The sequence below is a fragment of the Haemaphysalis longicornis genome, unplaced genomic scaffold (assembly GCF_048455015.1).
Source record: "Haemaphysalis longicornis isolate Haplotype H1 unplaced genomic scaffold, Haemaphysalis longicornis Haplotype H1 scaffold_10, whole genome shotgun sequence".
NCBI classification, from domain to species: Eukaryota; Metazoa; Arthropoda; class Arachnida; order Ixodida; family Ixodidae; genus Haemaphysalis; species Haemaphysalis longicornis.
Genome location: NW_027526204.1, coordinates 48,326,720 through 48,342,805, shown reverse-complemented (window position 1 = coordinate 48,342,805; position 16,086 = coordinate 48,326,720). Strand labels below are relative to the sequence as shown.

General features: G+C 41.8%; 1 long non-coding RNA gene across 1 annotated transcript; it reads left to right on the top strand.

The window, feature by feature from the left end:
- Window positions 1–2,795: 2,795 nt before the first annotated feature.
- LOC144158469 (uncharacterized) lies at window positions 2,796–15,748 on the top strand. The gene is made up of 4 exons (XR_013320073.1): window positions 2,796–2,891; window positions 3,986–4,018; window positions 9,754–9,840; window positions 15,549–15,748. It is a non-coding gene; the product is annotated as an uncharacterized LOC144158469 (long non-coding RNA).
- Window positions 15,749–16,086: the final 338 nt, after the last annotated feature.

Sequence of the window (16,086 nt, the reverse complement as noted above, 5' to 3'; positions counted from 1 at the left end):
TGTTAGTGCCAGCTTGTCCCGTCGTTTTCTTCTGTGTCCTGTGTTTACCGCTGGTTTTTATTTCACTCCATTCAATCACATTATGCTGAGGAGAATGTTTAACTATACCTCAGAGTGAACAGGACGAGACACGTAAGGCATGAAAAGTTCATGTCAATACTGAGCACGTAGCTAAAGTATGAGCAAGCATGTAAGAAGGACCTTGCCTTAAACAGGGATCTCAAAAAGGCATTAACAAATTCCAGAAAAAACTATCACTAACTGCGCTTTCTGTACCATAAAACGAAAAAGAGCTTCTACACAATCACAAAATGCAAAAGAAACTGTTTGGAGATGCCATAATAGAAAAGTGCTCCAGTGACGGAGCCAAAGTACTTACGCGTAAATTTAGAACGTGCAGCCGCAAGGAAGCGTCGTTTACTTATTTCATACAACGTGGACAACTCAATGGAAAAAAAGGAATGGAAAGACAACATCGACGCCGAAGGTGAATGTCCCTAAATATTCATAAAACCCCTAAAAACATGCAAAAACATACAAAGAATACTTTACAAAGAAATGTCAGATAAAAAACTAGGATGATATACTGGCTTCAAGGTTGTAAGAAGATTTCGACAGCAGCAATGGTTGGATATTAAACGGTGCTGATAAGACATGATTTTTCAGTTGGGAACCGGAGGTTAAAAAGGAAGAGGCGCCCAAAGCGATGAACAGTAACAAAGCCGGAAGGAAGATGGAGAAACTTGAAAATACTGAAACGATATGCCAGATGCGCGAGTTAGAATACAAATGTTATTGTAAATGATCGCTGAAAACAATTTCAGGTTTGCTTGCAATACCTGATGTTATTCCGTTTCCCGGGACGGAACGTTTAAGCAAAATTTCAACTTACAAACGGTGGATTCTACACACTGCTGCATATAAGCTGTTTAGTAGAATGTTAGAGTACCTCCAAGGTGACACAACAAAAGTTAAGTAGCTGAGGATAAGCGACATCTTCTAATTCATTTATATAGTGAATACCATGGGTGTCATTACCTTGTGAAGACGTTTTCTGCGTACAATAAAACTGTTGACATGCATACTATAAAAAAATAAAAACAACGTTTCTTCAGCTGCCAATGGTTGAATAATTGAATCGTTTGGACACCACAGACAATATTTACTGGAATTAGGACTAGCCTTAACGAGTAGCATAGTTTCTTTTGCAATTTTTAAACCCACAAGGTACCACCAAACTTACATGCGTGCAAATATTCGCCTACATTTATACATTGCTGGATAGACATAGCAAAATCTGAAGGGTTTTTACGGCGAAAACATTCACTGCCCATTTCTGCACAAACTTCTCGGTGGGCCAAGAAAATGACCGCCACTGCAAAGTGTAATAAGTAAAGCACATGCGTGATCGGGTGGGATTTTACTCGGTTGTCCACAGTAACGTAGCAGCCCGATGCTCTAAAGACTGTGCTATTTACGCACTGGAGTTTTCATCCATGAAGAGTAGTCCTGAAACTTTTAAGATCACAAGCTAAAGCTAATGGAAGTACGCTTAATTACAAGCATTTTAGAAATTCGTACGACGCGCGCACGCCTAAGAAAGGACGTTGCAATCAGCAGAATAAAAGTGGCCACCGTCTGTACTTTTCTCGCAGCACACACCCCTGGCAAAATTCGTCCGCAATTAGGGGCTTTGCGAGAATATTGTGGATGCTTCACATATATCCCCAAAACTGTAAATTGGCAATGTAAAACTACACGGAAAGTGTGTGCCGCTCTATTCCTGGATGCCGTGGTGAATTACCAGAACATGTGCGCCATAGAAGCGAGGAACCCCGATTGTCCGTAGGCTGTTACCTGTACCCGTCTTCGTTCTAAAGTACTTGACGCAGTGAGACCAAGAAATGAAATCGGAGAAACACACGCAACCACGGGAAGGAACTTGGTCGAAGTAGCTAGTTCCACAAGAACAACAAAACAAAGTAAAGATACAGACGCAAATGTAACGGAGCAGTAAAAAATATAATAACAATTCCCATGATCCCACCTTAAAAGCATGTAAGCCAACCTTACAGCCCAATATACAATAAGTTGCACGAAGTCCTACTTGTACGATATTCTCTCTACAACTTCAGCGGCTCTTGAAACACATGCAAAGTCATAAAATATTTAACAATTATTGGTGCCACATCCTTCAGCGTTTCTACGGGGCGTTTATGCTGGCACTTCACTGTGAGGACATCAAAAACTGACGCACAATAAGGGCATGTTGCTCTCTTTTTTGGCGCTTCCAGTGTGAGTGGAGAAAATTTGTTACTTTGTTCACAGACAGACATGACAACTTTTCTTGTGCAAAATTGCCACCTAAGAGATGGACCAGATACCCGCATTGAGTTTTACCAATATGCCACAATTTTCGTTGCGTGATTGCGCCAAAAATAGCAATTTTGATCCTGTCATGCTTGTGTCGCTGCTGCGTTATTCTTGTTTTTAAAAACCTTAACCCCTGATTACCTTTAAAAAGAAAAGTATAATTGACGGTGTAAGCCCCGAGTGAAATTGAGCAATAAAAAAAAGAGTCACAAAATAGATTAAATCTCTCTTCAAACTGCGCCTGCTGCGGCCTATTTTTGGCTCCTTCTGGTGGACACACAAATGCAATTTTAAAGTCCCTGCAAAAAAGAAGAGGGAAGAGCTAATAGCAGTTCGGACTCTGCGCACGATAGTATTCTGCAGCGCTAATTGGATCGCCAAAGGATAACATGTGCCAAGGATTCCCGCCCGCGGTGACTGAAATACGCTTTAAAAGGGCATCCGAAATCGGTCTGCTTCATTCGTGGGCACTCCGCTGTTCAACTTGTAAAACTTCCGACCAGCGGAAACACACGGACGTAAGTAAACTCGATAGCATAGAATACATTCATGTTCCTTCAGCTAACCGAAGCCGATAATTTTAGCCTGTCTGTCACACTTATCGCTCTGCCTGCCTGTCTGCCTGCCTGTCTGTCTGTCTGTCTGACTCGACTAGCGCCTAGCATAAAACAAGCAGAAATAATTTTTGAACTGAACGAAAGTGTACGCAACACCGGCCCTAACTACTAAAATTGCTGGCATGGCTAATTTATGTTCACATTACCCAGCGCAAAACGAACAATTGGCATTTTTGAGGCAATATAACCAGCAGAGGCGATATAACCGTTTGAGGCGATATAACCATATTTACTAATGCACTGCTTATTACGTTTTACAAAACCAAAGAAAACACACACAACCGGTCACCAACTGTATCGAAGGGAAATGATACAGAAGCAAACAACTAAAGAACGTACGCTTTATTATGTGTTCTGAGTCCAATGATACAAAACCACCACAAAGTTGGTGGACGAAATTGAGAACGCCAAAACAGTAATAAATTCACCACACTTCTACTGCATTCATCATAGAGCGAACGTAACGTCCGGAGACGACAGTGATGGTTCAAACAGAAGAGTTGAAAAGGTGCTATGGGCATGAACGGCAAACCCAAAACATTTCGACTACATTTTTAGTAACGCAAGTGATCACACGGTTATATTTATTCTCCACGGTTTTTCAGCAGGCTGTCAGAAAAAGATAACACTACGCTTAGTACACATGTCTGGCTTCAAATACTTGGCGGTGTTTAAGTGGTGCAGGTCAAAGAGAAAATGCTTAATTTTCACAGGTGGTTGTACAAGTTTTCTATCGAACAACCTGCGATTTTTGCATGTTTTGAATTCACTTTTAAATGCCGAACGTTTCTGCACAGGCCAATCACGTTTACACGCTGTTATAAGATTCTCGAGGGAAGAGCGTATAAAAAGAAATATTTTTTTGAAACTAGCCTACAGTTGTCAGAAAAAAGAGAATTAGTTGCTGACTTCCGAGTTAGTACATTTTCCACGCATTTTACAAAAAAAAAACGTTTGTACTTCGATTGTTCATGTGGTTTTCTTTTTTCTTACAGATTCCTTCAGTGAAGATGGGGCTTTTCTCCTTGGTAAGACAACGTCTTAAAAGCTTGATTTTGCAGGTTTTTCTAGTATTAACACCCATACCTTCTCACTTATTTCGTTACAACTGTAATGAACAATCTCACGTTCTCCTTCCAGATACTGTCACAATTATATGAAAATTGAATATTTCCTTTAACTGCCCTAGCGATGCGCTATGTGAAATAGTCCTATGCCGTATAATATGCTCTAGGTAATAGCAAACAAAAATTTACATCCAATCCTGCTGCTCGTGGGGCCCACAGAAACTTCTGAGATGACAACTCCTTTACTGGTGTTCTACCTTCAGCAAACCGTCCATAGAAATCGGGAGCTTTGTGAAAAGCGCTCATACTGCATGACGTTGCGGCTAAATGCAATTCCAGTTCCAAATAGGGGCAGCGGATGGTTGTTACAAATCCTCTAAAGTCCTGTACCAGGCGTTTACAAATTATTTTAAAATTCTAGTTTATTGGTTATTATTGGCTAGGCTTTTAGACGTTTGTTTTGGCGCTCTTTGCCCTAGTTTGCCTTGCGCCATAAACATCCAACCATCATCATCATCATCATAGCTTTTAGACGCAATATTGATTCGTTGTTTAATTCTTAGATCTAACGGGCCGATGCTACATCGGAGATGAGTGGCGCCGTAGTGGAGAGCTCCGGCTTAATTTTGACCCCCTAGGAATGTTTAACGTGCGACGCAATCTTGAACACAAAGGTATTTTCAATTTCCGCCTCCGTCAGGACAGCAGCCGCCGCGAGTGTGAATTGAACCTACGTCCTTTATCTCCCTATGATAACGTTTTAACAACTGAGCTTAGAAGGGCTTTTAGGGAAGCCCATCAGTACAAAATGGCAAACTGTTTTTTTTTCCAGTGTGACTAAGGAAAAGCGTTGTCGGGAATACAGTAACACAGTCCTTGGTATACGAAAAGCGGAAAGGTGTGCAAATGTCACACGTTACACCAGAAAAAATGAAGCTGCAACTTATTCTAAAGGAATGTGCTAGTGAATTGAAATATGCACTTTAAATTGGTGGTCACTTTAAGCCTGCTTTTAAGGAATTGGATTTTTATTTTGTTTGCCCATTTGATATGCTCACCAACAGTTCTGCTCCTCCTCTGGTGGTCAGTCACTGGGTAGATGAGGGATTTAATGAACCCAAACAGACGACATGAAAAGAAAGGTGGAAAATGAAAATGGGTAGATGCAATTTACAAAAATTGAAGGGAACAAAGAACGCAAAAAATATTCTCAATAACAAAAGCTTAGATGTGGTGAGTAGAGTGTCATTAGTGACACAGACAAACATTCGCAGCCTGTAGCGTGTAGCAAATAAGCACATGAACAGAGGAGAAAATGTACGTGAGACCTGTACACAACGTTAATATTCAAAATGCCATATTTTCAAGAAGTGCATGCAGACAATCATGTCAGTGCAAGAAATGTAAGTAGAGCATAAGAAAAGCCTACTAAGTGCTTGTTTAGCATCCCTTTTAGCAACCAGGTTCACTTCACTGTCAACGTGAAATAGCTATGCAGGAGCAGACGCCTGCTTGGCACTCGCTGGTAAACAGAGCTCACAAGAAAAAGCAGGCAAATTTTGATAAATACAGTTAGAAACAAAAATCAAGTCTTGCCTGGAGCGCCTAGTACATCACTCAAGAAGATTCACAAGATGCAGAATCCCGAAGTGGGTGTAAGTGATAGGTGGTGAAGAAAAACCAAATACGGCTCTTGTGATCCTCTTCTGAATCCACTCTATTCCAAGGCACGACAAACTGCTAGAGCGATTCTAAATTGCATTGAAGACATCGAGCTTAGCTATAATTAGGACTCGGTTGAGTGAGACAGAGCATGTTGGCTCGGTGAATTCCAGGGTCTCTCGGAAAATTACGCCAACTGCCGTAGGAGTTAGGGGGTTCACTTGGAGTTAAGAAGTAGTTTGTTATCCGTCATTACTCCGTAATTTTGACTGCAGTAGCGTGTTTTATGGGTTCACCCAGCAGAGAGGACTTAAGCATTAGCGAGAATATTTTCCCACCATATAATATGGTAGTCTGTAATATCATGATCACCAAAAACAGCGCAATAGGTACTCTACAGGACGAACACTTCTCCCATCGACATCCAACCGCTTCTGTCTCGTGATCCCCGATTCTATTCTGTGCCTCCGAATTTCCGCATCTCTCTGTGTACTGAGTAATTAGCATTCGCTTCTTCTACACCCGTCTCTGGTTCTCCACTCTATCCACCTAGTAGTCTGCCGGTTGTCATGTCCCCTAACTACGTGTGCAACCCAATTCCGGTTGTTGTGTTTTATTTGGGCTATGATATCTTCTGCTCTAATTTGTTCTCGGATTCAAAAAGCTCGTTCCGTCTCCGTAAACGTTACTCTTACCATTCTTTTTTCCACGCCCCTATGAGCCCGCGTAAGTTTAATTTTACTTTGTTACGTAAGCCGCCAAGTTTGCGCCCCATATGGCATCACTGGACCGACGCTTTGGGTGTATATTCTACTTTTTGTGGAGTTTTAACCTGATTTTTGTTATTTAGGAGCATTTGCCGTGTGCATCCCAGCCAATTCCTAACTCGCGCCGGATTTCTTTCTCATGCTTGGTATTAGTACTAACAACCGGACTGAGGTAATTGTATTCTTCTGCTTGTTCTGGTTCCTCCTTACATAAGCTGAGCAGAACGCTCTCGGTAAATGCATTCTTTATATTTGGGGCTTATTCAAATTTATTTTTAGCCCCACAGCCTTGCTTTCTAAATGACGTTCTTCAAACATTTTTGGCAGGTGCTCTGCAGACTCGCTTCGCGTTACTATGTCGTCTGCAAACCTCAAATTGCGGAAGGCTTCTCTGTTTATCTGATATTGCCTGTTTTTCTAATGAAGCATTCTTGGTACCCCTTTCATACTAGCTAATAATCTTTGAAAAGTTGCGGTCGCACCTTGCCAGAACATTGTTGATGTCATATGTCAATCGCACGCGATTGTACGGTTAGGAATTCGGGTGATGCAGCTTCATATCATCGGCATACAGATAGTGCGAAGCGTGCGTAATAAGAATGTGGATGTCTTTATCAAACATTTCAAGAGAAGAGGCGCGATTGCCCAAATAACGGCGAGATCGCCCGTGAAATCACCGTGAAAGGCCGGGAAGAAACGTCTTGATACCTACTACAATTACACCTGCATATAAGGTACTGCCGAACGACTGAAAGAACTTGTGCTATAGATCCCATGCGCACCTTTTGTGAAGCAGTAATTTGTGATTATCAGCCTGACGGGCTTTGATGCAGCCAAGTATTCCGTGTCCCATGTTGGCGAGAGGGCACATGAAGGTCGATGTCGTTTAGAAAGCAGGCGAGATGGGATTCCACTGATCGTCGGGCATAAAGTCATTTTGTCGGAATGAATTATTAGACGCACTGCTGCCAAAAAAGTTCCGGCGTATGCCTTCTTCAAGATCTCGAAAAAGGAAGACAAAAGTGAGATTGTGGTATAGTTTTCTTGGATTGTGGCCCTTCTGAACATGTGCAAAGGGAAGGTGCCAGCCAATTTCCAGTCGGTTGGAAAATGTTGCTCAACAAGGGCAGATGTATGATGTTACAGAGAAATGGAGCTAAAGCAACACAGCAACCCTTCACTACGAAGCATGAGATGATGTCGCATCTCGCAGACTTTTTCGAGGCGACTTTGCGGATAGCGATATCAACATCACTATTGGTAATGGTAGCGACTTACAATACCGGCCTGTGAGCCTTCAAACCAAGTTCGTGTTCGCTGTCGGAAGTGACCGAGTAGGTAGAAGAAAAATGACGTGCGAAGAGTTCATATATGTCTCACAGGTCATTACAAAACTGTCTCAACAAGTGTGTCAGAGTCTCAACCAACAAAGTGCATGCGACAATAAAGCCTTCAAATAGAAACCTTTTATCGTTTCACATATTTATCGTTTTGAGTTAACTTTTTTTGTCTGATGGAAACAAAAAAAATTCGGATACCGGTTGAAGTAGTTCATGCCAATGAGAAAATTTTGGCACCTTCAAATTTTATTGCCTCCCAGAGGCATTTGCTATACAGAATAACATCAGACCTTTGAACACGCAGAAATACTTCTTCAAAAAAATAAGTACTCCACCGCATACTTGTGCCCTGGGGTATCATACTTTTGGTCACTACGAAAGACACTGTAGCCATCCGCAAAATATTCAGCATTAACAAAGTGACGGGATAACCAAGTATCTGTAATGGATTGTTATTCTATAAACGATGTCGTCATAGAAAGGCCTTGATTAGGGGCGTAACCTACGCACATTCTGATAGTAGCGAGTAAAAATCTTTCCGAATTCTTATCATTACTCTTAGCACTTGATCTGCGCTGAGAAACCCTATAAAAGCGCGGAGCAACCGTCCGTTCGGCCGGGCACAAGCTTCATACATTGCAGCAAAGGAATCTGCAGTTACGATAAACCCATAAGAAGTGCAGATTGAGTACTTGCTTGTTAAATGCGTACACACAGCGCTGCTGTCAATAACAACGGAGTTCACAAGCTTCGGAACGTAGGGCGCAGAATTGTGAAGGTTCAAGCTCAACACAATCGTTTTTCTGCCGGGTTGACGGAGCACACTGTACTTGGCTCTGACGGCTACATCGTGTAGACTATGGCGCGTGTTGGATTGGGTATATTTACCCCAAGATTCCCAGTTCGTTGTTGCCGGAATGGGAGGTGAAGAGGACAAGGCACTTTCTAACACGCTGTTGCCCTTGCGTTGTTCCGCGTACATGGGAGACTTGGTCGCTGTAGTAGCGAGGACAATGTCAATGCTTGGCGGCTGCATCACGGGTAATTGTTGTAGTATACGAGGAAAATATTAAATCTGGAAACATATTTCAGACGTCGCCGAATAGGGTGTGTATTAGGCTGAACTGGTGAAAATGTTTGGGAATTATATGGTTGTCCAAAGAATACTGCGGATTCCAAGACAAAATTTGTGTTGGACAACTAAATTTTGATTTGTTCGACGTAAAACATGCGAGATTTCCTGCGTGGGCAAGTGAATGTTTTAGAACAAAGCCATTTCATTCACCCTCTGCGGTGTTGGAGATCTCAACGCCATTAGATACACTAGTCGAAAGCCGGCCGGAAGTTTTTCATACTTCGTTAGAAAAATCACTCATAGGAATCACCGCCGACAGGCAACTATCGAATGCATTCCGTGAGAGCCGCGAGTGCTGAAATCACATCCTCACGCTGTCCTTCTCCGTGGTGTTAACTTCATACCTCGTTCTTTTAACACTAATTCTATGGCTGCGGGTCATCAAACTCTAGGAAGGCGTTCGCTTCTCGTTACAGCCGTTGTGGGATGCAATGATGATGCGTCGTTTCTAGAGACGCCTGAAAAATCCAGCTGCGTAGCATGGCCGCTGCATATGCAGCTTTGTCGTTCCCACACAAAATAGCTCATACAGCACAAACTGGTCACGCTTCTACCCATACGCATACGGGAGCCTGGAAAAATAAAAATATAGTGTTCTCATTCAGTTTGAGTAATATATCAGTGATTTCCTTTCATAAGATGAACGTTTGATACTTCAGAATGCGTGATGGTTCCTGTATAGACACAGCACTCAGAAGTATTGCAGTCAGGGGCTCTATAAAAACCTACTTGCGTGACACCAGCACTACCCTAAGTATTGTTGGCATACGCATCACATATTTGTCTAAATAGATTTTCAGATGCCACATGGCGATGACCATCTTTTTCTTGGTGCAAATGGCTGGAGAAGCTCTGGCTACTGAATGTGACGGACAAGCGGTAAGAATATAAAATATAAATATTGTCACCCATGGAATACAAATTTTTGCACGCTAACCAGACGACCAGTCACGCAGAAATATTTATCGTTCGCTTTTACATTTAACTCTAGAGGGTGGAAAGAAAAAGAAGTATATATATATATATATATATAGACTGAAAAGATAAAAACTCACACAGAGCGCGAAAAACATAAGGTTAGTAGAGACAGTGACAAACGAGAAAGACTTAGAAAATAAAAATAAGTTTACTGACGTTTCAGGGAGAGGACTCCCTTTCTTCAGAGTACAAAATAAGTTCGTTTCAGAGCTATATATACAGAAAATGTAGCAAGCGCGAGGGCAAGGTAAGAGGAGGGAGAGTTTGTACAAATGGATTCATGGTTGGTGGGTAGCAAAAGAATGAAGGGAGAGCGGGAAAATTAATTACAACAAGGATAATAAGAACACACAGTCACGCGGTACGAACTTGGAAAAAAAGAGAGAGAGAAGAACCAAACACAGAGAAAAAAATAATACATAATTAAAAAATAAAAATAATAATAAATAACAAGGTAATTTTCCTCCCCCGTGGCAACGGGGGTGAAAGAGGGGTCAAAACAAGATAGGCCCATGCCCGTGTTTGACATGGGCAAAAAGATTAGTCACGCGGAAGACGTTCCAAAGAAGATATGCACACAAAGGGCGAACATCTGCCCATTCACACCCGTTCTAGGAATCCAAGTAAGGTCATTGAAACAAGAGACACGTGGCTTCTGTTGGTGGGAGGCGGGGGTCGCGCCCAAAAGCAGTAGGACAGGCAGCTTCGACAGGAAAGAGTGTACATTGGTATACAAAGAGCGAAAAAAATAAATAAATAAAAAATAATAACCAGGTAATTTTCCCCTCCCTTGTGGCAACGGGGGTGAAAGAGGAGTCAAAACAAGATATGCCCATGCATGTGCTTGACATGGGCAAAAAGATTAGTCACGCGGAACAAGGAAACGAAGATATGCAAATGCACACAAAGGATGAACATCTGCCCATACACACCCGTTCTAAGAATCCTGGTAAGGTAATTGAAACGTGAGACACGTGGCTTCTGTTGGTGGGAGGCGGGGGTCGCGCCCAAAAGCAGTAGGATAGGTAGTTTCGACTCGAAATGAGTTTACATTGATAGGGGAAAAAAGACAAGGTCAAACAAGTCATGAAAAAAAAAAAACAGGCAGGTGCACGCGTATGACGCGGCAGCAAGTGGTATTCATCTGCCCGGCGCATGGTGCCAGTTCAGGGAATGCCGAGGCGGTCAGCAACGAATATTAGAAAACAACAATATAAAAAAGAAAGAGGACACGAAAACAATCACACACGCTCGCGTTCACAAATTAATTGCAAGGTGAGAATATAAAAGCTAAAAATGGTACTGCAGCCTTCTACCCAGAACACAATGTCCAGACTTGTTCATCGAATTTGCTTCAGTGAAGCCATTGTGCTAAAAAATGTCGTGCTAGCACGAAACTATACCCAACTACGAGAGCTCGCCAACTAATGGGAGAATATTATTGAGAGAAAGAAATGAACAGGCATAACACTAGCCTGAGAAATGCAGCCGAAATTTTAATCGGAGGAAAGACAGGTTAATTTCCCATAACTTTCATTTATGCCAAACGACGCTGATTTAAACTTATAGATAAGGTAAGACTCACGAACCTCGCGATCGTGATGCGTTTTAAAACTAGATTCAAGAATTGTGGCCTTCAGTTGTTCAAAAGAATGACCAGGAGTGTTAACATGCTTTGATAGAGGCAAAGAAGGGCAGGTTTTTGCATGGGAGCGGTGATTGTTAAACCTCAAACGAAAGGGTGTTTCAGTCTGGCCAATGTATTGTTTGCCGCAGAGGGTGCATTCCAGCAGGTATACGACGTTGGCGGAATCACAGTTAAAGTTCCCTTTTACATTAACATAATAGTTTGAAGCTGTGCTGGCGGCGCGCTGTGTGGTGGTCATTTGTGGGCATACCTTACACCGTGGTTTGTTACAGGGCATGCAACCAGTAGTCTGTGGTCGGCTGATGCTGGATTTAGTGAGAACGTCGCCCCAATTTTTGCTGCGTCTATAAACAACACGTGGTGGCTCGGGGAATATTCTCTTTAGGCGTTCACTTTGAGCAAAGATATTGTGATGTTTCCTTAGTATGGAAGCAACTTTCGGAGAAGAGGCCGAATGGGTCAAAACGAGGTTGGTTTGTTGATTGGGTTTTGGAGCTTTTTTTCGGAGAATTTCGGTGCGGTTCAACTGGTTAGCTCGTGTAATCGCGTCATCGATCACCTGCTCTGGGTATTTTTGATTTAAGAGTGCGGTTTTAAGTTCTCTGCAGTTAGAATCGAAATCCGCCTGGCTTGTGCAGAATCGCCTAAAACGGTGAGATTGGCTGTAAGGTATTGCAGTCTTGCAGTGCCTGACATGGCTGCTGTGGAAGTGCAAATACTGGCGCGTGTCCGTAGGTTTCCTGTAGAGATTAGTCTGAAGTCTGCCCTGAGAAACTGTGACAGTAACATCCAGGAAATTTATGCTGTGCGTAGAGTAGGAATGAGAGAGGGAGATGGTAGGATGCGCAAGGTTATATATATATATATATATATATATATATATATATATATATATATATATATATATATATATATATATATATATATATATATATATATATATATATATATAGTGCGGAAATGCGGGGCGTGTTGAGAAAATACAGAGATAGGTCAGTCTACAACGCCAAAGGAGGCATAGGGGTTTGGTTAGGCTCTTTTTTGCTACGGTTATTGAAGTTAACATTTTTTTTATACGGAAGAAAGAAACAAAGCAAAACCACGCGACCAGAGTGGGGACCGAACCCACGCCTTTCGATTAGATTTCGAATGCCTCACCCATTCCGCTATCTGGGCGATTGTGTTCTCCTTCACTTTCTGGGCTATTTATATTTACATGAAATGTATCTGACGCTTGAGGGTGGTAGCCGGCGCCACTCGGATTGGTAAGGCATTCGAGACACAATGGAATGGCGTGGGTTCGGTCACCACTCTGGGCGCGTGTTTTTCTTTCTTTCTATCTTCCGTATATTTAAAAAAATGTTAACTTCATTAACCGTAAAAGAGCCTAACCAAACCCCTATGCCTCCTTTGCGTTGAAGACTGCCGACCTATCTTTCTGTATATATATATATATATATATATATATATATATATATATATATATATATATATAAATCTAGAAAAAGATAAACTCACAAAGCGCGCAGAAATAGTATAAGTAAAGAGTCGGATACACAGCAAGAACAATAACAAACAATGTTTACTTACGTAGCGGCAACGGGACTTGCCTTCATCAGAGTAAAGTTACATGATTTTGCTGTCGGAAACAATTTGAACACATTTCTTATATAGGTTTGCATAAAACTGTGAGAAAGAGCGGAAAATGTGTCGGAAATGGGGAGTGTGCATACAGTCAGGCTACGCCTATGTTACAACATCAACAAACAAACAAGAAAAATAAAAAGGGGGGGGAGCGAGAGAGAGAAAAAGGGGTCGCGTTAACAATGCAGCATTCAAGGTTTGACCATGACGGGTCAACGTATGCCGCGCGGGTTGCAGCCCGCGCGGCATACGTTGACCCGTCATGGTGAAACCTTGAATGCTGCATTGTTAACGCGACCCCTTTTTCTCTCTCTCGCTCCCCCCCCCCCCTTTTTATTTTTCTTGTTTGTTTGTTGATGTTGTAACATAGGCGTAGCCTGACTGTATGCACACTCCCCATTTCCGAAACATTTTCCGCTCTTTCTCACAGTTTTATGCAAACCTATATAAGAAATGTGTTCAAAATGTTTGTGATCTATTCATGTTTGTGATCTCTTTGTGATCTATTCATGTTTAACCTTTTGTGACCCTACCTATTTCCTGTTAAATTGCTAGCTTCTGTGAAATGCTCTTTTGTGCCCCCTATCTATTCTCTTGACCAGCGGGGGGCACACCCATCTTCGTTTCCCCCCGAACCAGTCTCAGCAGTACCTGAATACCTCAATGTATACTCTTCCCTTTCTTTTCAAACCGCAGTTGTCCAGTTTCCCCCATTGTCTGAACTTGCAGCCCGCGCGGCATACGTTGACCCGCCATGGTGCAACCTTGAACGCTGCATTGTTAACACGACTTCTTTTTCTCTCTCTCGCTCCCCCCCCTTTTTTATTTTTTTATTTTTCTTGTTTGTTTGTTGATGTTGTAACATAGGCGTAGCCTGACTGTATAAACACTCCCCATTTCCGAAACATTTTCCGCTCCTTCTCACAGTTTTATGCAAACCTATATAAGAAATGTGTTTAAAATGTTTCCGACAGCAAAATCATGTAACTTTACTCTGATGAGGGCAATAGTATAAGTAAAGAGTCGGATACACAGCAAGAACAATAACAAACAATGTTTACTTACGTAGCGGCAACGGGACTTGCCTTCATCAGAGTAAAGTTACATGATTTTGCTGTGCAAAATCACAGCAAAATCATGTAACTTTACTCTGATGAAGGCAAGTCCCGTTGCCGCTACGTAAGTAAACATTGTTTGTTATTGTTCTTGCTTTGTATCCGACTCTTTACTTATACTATTTCTGCGCGCTCTGTGAGTTTATCTTTTTCTAGATTTATATATATATATATATATATTTATATATATATATGTCTATAGAGTAAAAAGGGGCGCAATCAAAAACATAACAAGTTTACTTCAAAAACATAAATTTACAGTCTCCGTCCAAAACGTCGATTTAAAGTTATGTATTTGAAGTAAAATTCTTATATTTTTTATTGCGCCCCTTTTTACTATTTAACCTTCACTAGCCTAACCGTTCATCTTATATATATATATACTGAATCAGAATAAAAATAAGGGGCTCGTTGAAATAAGACAGGACTATTGGTTGGCAGTCAAGGCAACCTCGGAAAGCAAAGGGGAAAATGTGATAGGTCCTTGAAACAAATTAACAATTTGGAAAGAAGGAAAGAAAGTGGAGGAAAAAAATGCCCGCCGGGTGGGATACGAACCCACGATCCCACCCGGCGGGCATTTTTTTCCTCCACTTTCCTTCCTTCTTTCCAGATTCTTTATCTGTTTCAATGACCTACCACATTCTCCTTTTTGCTTTCCGACGTTTTCTTGCATCGCGATGCTGTGTTTCGTTAGTGCTGTTTCGCAAAAAGAAAAGGTGCAAAAAATTGGAGTCTAGCAAAACTTGTTAACTGCCTGCCCAATATGTTACTCTATCATTCGTAGCTTCGCTGACGTTGAAAACGCTGCCGTGGCAATGACTATATCAACACTGCACTGCACTGAGCCAACGTTATATATTTCTTCAATAACTGCAAGAAATATCAACAAAGTAGGCGAAGTAGAGATTGAGACAATCCCAAGGTACAAAAGAATAAATTGCACTAGGAAGTGTGTGAGAAATCTCAAAGCAGCTTCCTTACAATCCAAGAAAAACGGTATAGGAAACAGAAAGGAACGAAACTCGAAACTGTGCTGCTTTTACACATTTATTCATGCAGCTTGAAAAACACATGGTGTATGTTCAATTCGTGAGACTTCGATTGGGCAAATAACGCGCCCTCAACGATCGTTTTGTTACAATGCTCTCAGACAGGTTTAAGCAGACATTATACAATCCACGTTTCTGCATTTCTTTCAGTGCTTTGTTTTCAACTCAAACTGCTGCAAGGACAGTTTCTGCTTGCCACTCCTTCTCGGAGGGGGAGTCTGCACTCCATCGCCCTTCAAGTGATCATCTTAGCAGCCAAATATCGCATAATATGCGGAGGCTTTGTTATATGCGTGCGTAAAAACGCTGCACATCAAGTGCACTGAAGTAAATAAAACGTTCACTTGAGACAGCCCTATGACCCTCAAAGTTCTTTTTGGAGATATGGAATGCATGGTGCTCACAAATCATCTTTTTCACTATAACTCAAAGAACATTTTCAAAATACATTTCATTCAAACATTTGGAAACTTGACATCTGATGGATGGGCCGTGAATCGACTCGTTGTGAGGATTCAGCATGCTGTACAGAACGGAGGCAACCTGAAAGCAGCGAAGAGGCCTGAAGACATGGGGGAAAATCTTTTTTATACACCAAACGACAACCGCCGCAATGCCATCACATATGGGGGTGAAATAGATATAGTACCCTAGGATTTCTACAGAGATCTTTGCTAGCCGTGATATC